Source organism: Eriocheir sinensis, chromosome 9 (assembly GCF_024679095.1).
Source record: "Eriocheir sinensis breed Jianghai 21 chromosome 9, ASM2467909v1, whole genome shotgun sequence".
Classification (NCBI taxonomy): domain Eukaryota; kingdom Metazoa; phylum Arthropoda; class Malacostraca; order Decapoda; family Varunidae; genus Eriocheir; species Eriocheir sinensis.
This window is the reverse complement of record NC_066517.1, coordinates 5,492,482-5,499,981: the sequence shown is the minus strand read 5'-3', so window position 1 is coordinate 5,499,981 and position 7,500 is coordinate 5,492,482.

Below are 7,500 nucleotides of genomic sequence, written 5' to 3'. Positions count from 1 at the left end.
AACACGATTTCAAGTTTGTCGTCGAGCCGTCACAAAATAGCCTGTTTTTCGGCCCTTTTGTCTCGATTTGGACACGTCCTTGTTTTTTGCTTATATCATTTTATTTATTAAGTGTTTTCCATTTTTTTCCTGTTTATTACTCTGTATGAATAGAGCGTTCATTTGCCACTATACTCTAAGGCGGCGTCACACTAGCACTTTTTCCGTCAACTTTTTCCGTCGTTTTTTTCTGAAAATCGTCGATATCTTGGCTGCGGCCTGTCACACACAAACGGTGTTTCGGCTGAAACTTTCCGTCGGCACAGACCAAGGAGTGTAAACAAACATGGAGTCCACGGTGCGGCAAAGATACGCTGCTCTGAACCTAATACTGTGTATTGTGAGACTTAGACGAGCTAAACAAGCCAAAAAGCGTGCATAGATGCGCTCATGGTTGGCTCGTCGGGAAAGAGAAAGTGTGTACCACAGGCTGTTAAAAGAGCTGAGTTTAGAGGATCATGAGACTCTGAAGAATTGGATCAGGTTGGAAAAGAGCCAGTACCACAGACTTCTGGAGTTAGTGACACCTCTTATTGCCAGAAGTGACACCAGGATGAGGAAGGCTGTCACTGCAGGAGAGCGTTTGACACTGACACTTCGTTACTTGGCCACAGGTTAGTTTCAATGAAAAGTAGGGCTTTATCATATAAATAATGGTATTTATTTACAATTACACCACCATCTCTTTTCTGGACAAAACTATTTTTTCTGGTAGATTTCGGCCTGCTTTTAATTAATCTTACGATTTGTAACAAAAACAACTGACATATAAATGCAAACAGGCCGAAATCTATCAGGAAAAATTTGTTTCGTCTAACCTAACCTAACCTAACAAAAGTTAGGTTAGGTTTAGTTTAGGTTAGGTTAGGTTAGGTTTAGGTTAGGTTAGGTCCGGTTAGGTTAGGTTAGGTTATATTAGATTAGATTAGATTAGATTGGGTTAGGTATGAGTTAGGTTTAAGTGAGGGTAGGTTAGGTTAGGTTAGGTTAGACGAAATAAATTTCTCATGATAGATTTTGGCCTGTTTGCATTGATATGTCAGTTGTTTTTTGTTGCAAATCGTAAGATTTTGTTTGTGGTGGTGGGGGGGGGGTGTAAATAACTGCTAGAGGGGAATCAATGAGACGAAAAGCCATAGACTCCACCCTATTGAGAATATGTTAGTATGTAAGTAAATATTTACCATGCACCATCATCTACAAACCTTTCGTAATTTCAGGGGAATCTCAAGTTTCACTCGCCTGCCAATTTCGCATCAGCCACAACCTTATCTCTTCAATTATACCTGAAGTATGTAGAGCCATCTACCAAGTTCTGCAGCCACAGTACCTTCACCTTCCAAGAAACCAAAGTGAGTGGCAGCATGTTGCCAGCCAGTACTATGCAAGGTGGAATTTTCCCATGTGCATTGGGGCTCTGGATGGCAAGAGAGTACTTATTTCTAAGCCACCACGTTTTGGGTCTGAATATTATGATTATAAGGGCCATTTTAGTCTCATCATGATGGCACTGGTGGATGCCGGCTACAAATTCATGTATGTTGATGTAGGAGCTAGTGGTCGAGCTAGTGATGCTGGAGTGTGGGAAAGGTGTGGCCTTAGAGATGCTATTGAGAAAAACATAATAAATATTCCACCTTCTACCCCTATTCCATTCACCAGGAGACAGTGTCCTTTTGTAATAGTTGGTGATGATGCCTTTCCTCTCAAAACATACCTCATGAAGCCATATCCTGGGAAAGACCTACCCAATGAGAAGCTAGTTTTCAACTATCGTCTGTCACGTGCAAGGAGTACATCTGAAAATGCTTTTGGAATTATGGCTGGAAGATTTCAGATTTACAAAAAACCTATTAACACATCTCCTGAGAGTGTTAAAGATATAGTTCTTGCCACTGCAGTACTCCACAATTACCTACGGGTAGATTCTGAAAAAAAGCATGCAGCATCACACAATTCACATGGAGAGCATAGACATGAAGAAGTGGAAGATGTCCTCCAGGAAGCATTTCAGAGATTACCACCCATTGGCCGAGGTCACGGTAATGATGCTAAGGTGGTGCGGGAAACATTTGAAGAATATTTCAATAATGAAGTGTCGCATGGCAAGCAGAGATAATTCACATGCACTAATTCTTATTCTGATATATATCCGTAAACCTAGGAATTTTATGTATGTATACATATTTGCTGAGATACCCAGTGTGGGCACGAACTTTCCCTCCCCCCCCCCTTTTTTTTATAGTCTAGATTGTTTTTTTAATAAGTTTTGTTATAGTCTGGATTAAGTTTTTAATATAAGTTTTATAGTCTGGATAAAGTTTATTTGTGATACTAGGATTACTTTCAATTAGATAAGTTTAGTTGCTAAGGTTAGGACAATAATATTTTGGATTAAGGTTATTCGCATTAATAAGATGAATTATAGTTTGCTTAAGGTTTTCCATGTTTTCCATACAGTAAATTGTGTTTTCTTGTTCCTGGTATTGGTAATGAGTAAGGGAGTATTACAGCTTACTTAGAAATTCTGTAAGCCTTATCCCAACAATTGCTGCCCTTGTATAAACTTACATGCCTTCATACTTTCTCTGCTACCTTTTCAACATTATTATTAATATCAACTAACTTTTTTTTTTTTTTTTACATAAAGGGAGGCAACATAATTCAGTATTTACTTTTCTGAAAAATGTCCTTGGGCTTTTGTGATGAAATAAAACATGCTTGATTTGAGATAATTTTATTCTTTTTACCTTTTACCTGACTTTACCTATTAACAAAAATCATGACTCTTCATGACCTCCATTATCTTGAAGGCTGCTGATATCCTTTCACCAGCAGGTAAGTCGCGCATCCAGTGACCGACCGCCCTGCCAAAACTTGCGCTGAAATCGTCATTTTCTTGAGGAGTCTGTTTGAGGTTTCGTAGGGCTTCTCTGCAGTCATCCTTTATGTCACTCATGTCATTTCTCTTCCTCTTCTTAGTCACTGTTGTAGTACCACAGGAGGACACAGGTGGCATTCCCGTTGTTGACAGCAATGCACTGCCTGTCACTGAAGGTGCCTGTGGCTGGGTTGCACTACCTGCAGATAATGATGAAGGTAATGAGATACTACAGGATGGCGATGGGGTAGAAGAGTATAAAAATGAATCACTTGAACAGCTGCTGGGGGATATTATGCATGGCTCCTGTGTCCCATCTTCATGAATGAGGATGGAGCAGCTGTCCAGTGACACATTTGCCTAGAGATAAAAGAATAAACTAAGATTATGTGAGAGTTGGGGGATAGATAGAGAGATAGATGTGACCCATATGTGTAAACACGGCAACCATTCCACATGTAAATATCATTAAGAAAATTCATGATTTGCACTTGTTGATCTGTCTTTAGTTTTTGGCACTACAATAACAATATCCAATACCAACATGAAATGGTTTATTTGGCTAAAGGCAATAATTACTCTGTTGTCATACGTGTTATGGGAGTAGTAGTATTTAACATTATTCCTCTAAACTGTGAAGGAGAGTTTTCTTGATTGATTAAAGGTAAATACCAACTGCTGATACATTTCACTCCCCAAAAATTATAACATTATATCACTGTGCTTACCTCTGCAGTGAAAGAATCACTGGCCTTTGTGGTATAGTTATTTAATGTGTCCTTCAAAAAAGACATAATATCAAATAACTCCCACTTTGAAGTATAGTGACCAGCTGATCCACTTGGGGTTGCCTGCACTTTGCGGTACTCCTTCATGAAGTAAGTGCGAGGGTTGTATTTCGATCTCACTTGGTCTGAAAAAAAAATTATAATCTTAAATTTTGATGCAAGTGACGGATTAATGAAACACAGTTGTTTTCACTAAGTAGTTGCACATTCTTTAATCATTTCAGTTCCATTTATGTTTAAAAATTGATGTCAGAATGTCAGAAAAATACTATCTCGAAAAGAAAAAGCATCAGATTTTGGTCACACAAACATGGTGTCTCCGTAATAGACCGTGCAGATCAGCTATATTTTTACCAGGTTTAGTTTGGTTAGGTTAGGTTAGATTAGCTTAGTGCTTCTCATTTTCAATTTGTTAGTAATTATAACTTTTCAAGTACCTAGGAGCTTCTAATTTGTCAATACATACATACTACATAATTTGACTTGTTCATATACCTGTGGTGTATTGGGATGTGTATTTTCAGATCAAAGGTTAATTTTAACTTGCCAGCATTGATCAGGAGACAGTGAGCTATACCTAACTTAACTTGAAGCAGTTTCACTAACATTTTTGTCCACATAGTATTTATTAGAAAGTAATTACTCATAGCAAAGCAATCATATTTTTCCTCATTATTTTCATATTTTTTCTATGACTACGTCTGCAGTCAACACCCGGGTGACCACCAAATTTATTGAAAAGAATACAGTTCAGTTGTAGGAAAATCCTACACGTTAACCCGGAATGGGGTATATACATGTCAATTTTTGGCAATTTAAAATCCTCAGAATTCATCTCAGTGTCTCTAATTTTTATAATTTTCCTGGGGGAACATGCCCCCAGACCCCCCTAGGGTACTTCCCACACACACACACTAAAAAAAAAGAACCTGCCTGCAAAAAACTTTTTTACTTGCCTACAAGAATAATTTTGGGATAAATGGCAACCCTGGCTTAGCTTAGCTTTGCTTAGGTTTGGTTAGGTTTTAAATATTTTGCCCCCCCACCCCCCCCAAATAAGTGTCCAAAATAAAAAAAATAAAACTGTTTTTAAGCAAAATAAATAATGGTCAAGAAAAATAGTGGCAGTCATATACGGAACAATAACCAAATGTTTATGGTTAGGTTTGGGTTGGGTTAGGTTAGGTATGGTTAGGCTACATCTGTTGTAATTTCTAGAGAAAAATACAATCTCAAAATGAAAAAGCATAAGTATTTGGCCCAGAAATAAATAGCCAACATGCCACAGTATTGGGGATCACTTATACAATAACAAGACAACATGCCACAGTATTGGGGATCACTTATGCAATAACTAGATGTGTAATTAAAATACTGTGGAAAGTGTGTTGTAAGCACTGGGTGAATTGTCCATGGTGTACATGTCAGTATTCTTACAGCTTATCACCAAGGTGTACCACTAGTAATCTTTTCAATACTGACAAGGTGGTTGCAGACACAACTGAGGAAGGTATGGCATTCCAAAGATTAATGACCCGATTTGAGAAAAATGGCTATGCTGATATCCATAATCCCCCCGCCCTTTTTTTTTTTTATCTATGATTAATCAGCCTACAAGGAACGAGGAAACTGAACGTTCTCATTACCTGCAGTAATGTTGCTGGGTCTGGGAAGTTGTCTCGGAGGGCACAGGTGACTGTGTTGTAAGCCACTCTTTTCAGGCCTTTCTTCATATAAGATTCATCCTTGTGGTCCCAGAGGCACTTATGGCTCCTTATGCTTTCCACAAGGAACTCCTCTGAAAGGCGTGTCCAGCTTGGATGTGGTTTTCTTTCCATGACGAAGCGTAGAGGTGGTAATAACGCTCTGTGAGACAGGTTGAAACCACGCGGAAAGTCTCGGTCTTGGTCTTGGAAATGTAAACAAAGGCGGAAATTTGCAGGCGGAAACGATCCTGATCGTCTGACAAATTCATGTGATAAGTTCCTGCGGAACGAAAAATCGACGGACATCGCATTAATCAACGGAAAAAGTGCTAGTGTGACACCGCCCACGCCTTTCTAGCTTCAGTAGTTTTTGCTCGAGCTTGACCAGAATTCGCGACGAAAATTCGCCGAATCTGACTCATTTCACGCGCAGTGACGAAAAACCTTCCTAAGGCCACAAAAATTAATATATCTGCATACAAATTCATATATCAACACTTCAATACGTTGACTATCTTGTATTAAAATCATTTTAAGATATCTTTATAAAAAAGTTTTATTTTTATATAATCATTTCACTATATAAATCAACCTATATTAAGCGCCTTGTTATACGTTATTTTTTATTTTATTTAGTATTCAACCCTATTTCTTCTCATTTATGAATAACACGTTTAATTTGCTTTCACTTGATACCAAATATGTATGTATATATGTATAAATATGTATGTATACATACATATACATACATATTTGGTATCAAACGAAAGCAAATTAGGTGTATTATTCATAAATGGGAAGAAATAGGGTTGAATACTAAATAAAATAAAAACTTAACATGTATAATAAGGGTCTTAATATAGGTTGATTTATAAAGTGAAATGATTATATAAATTTAGTATCATTTGATGTAGCTATCTTAAAATGATTTTAATACAAGATAGTCATCATATTAAAATGTTCATAAATGAACTTTTATGGAAATATATTATTTTTTTGTGGCGTCAGGAAAGTTTTTCGTCGCGGCGCGTTAAATGAGTCAGATTCGGCGAGTTTTCGTCGCAACTTCTGGTCAAGCTCGAGCAAAAACTACTGAAGCTAGGAAGGCGTTTTTGATGGCAAATGAAAGCTCTATTAATACAGATAAATAATCATAAACAAATTGGAAAGTACTAAATAAATAAATAAAAAGTTATAAGCAAAAAACTTGGACGTGTCCAAATCGCGGCAAAAGAGCCGAAAAACAAGCTATTGTGTGACAGCTCGACGACCAACTTGGAATCGAGCTATCACTAAATCCTTCGAGCTGGTCAACCTACATTGCCAACAGGGGCTACATGCCAAATTACAACCTTCTAGAGGCAATAGCAATGCTACACTAGACAAAAACGGCAAAAAAAGGGGTTACGTTTCGAGCTCTAACGACGAAACTACTAGGAGGAGGGAAATGTTATGCATCATATTGGAAAGCACATCGGTAGGGCTAAATTATTTGTTAAATAGGTGTTTTGAAATTCTCAAAAAAAATTGGGTTTCAGGGTAGGGAACTTAAAGTATTTTTTTCAGAGTCGTTTTTTGCGAATTTATTCGATTATTTACCCTTTCGGATCTGTTTTCGACCCCGGTTGCTTATTTCAAAATATAGACCTTTCCTTTTGCCGTCGATTGATACCAAAAACATTTATGTAGCCTCAGAAATAAGGGAGTTATGGCGATTCGCACCAAAGCGGTTGATTTTCCAAAATTCGCGACCTAATACAAGGGCGCCACAAAATCAAAAGAGTCCGCCGTCCATTACTTGCAAGTAGAAACTTTATGGGCATAATAGAGAGAAAAAAAAATTGTAATGTAAGCTAAGGAAGCATTAAATGAAACAAGAAGAAAAAGAGCAAGCAAAACACTCATTACACATACAAGAATAAAAAAAAAAGAAAAAAAAAGAAAAAAAAAAGAAAAAAAATAGATACACCAAATCTTACCTATACATGTACATGTTAGGTAGCAGTATATGGGACTCAGTTTAATAATAATAATAATAATAATAATAATAATAATAATAATAATAATAATAATAATAATAATAATA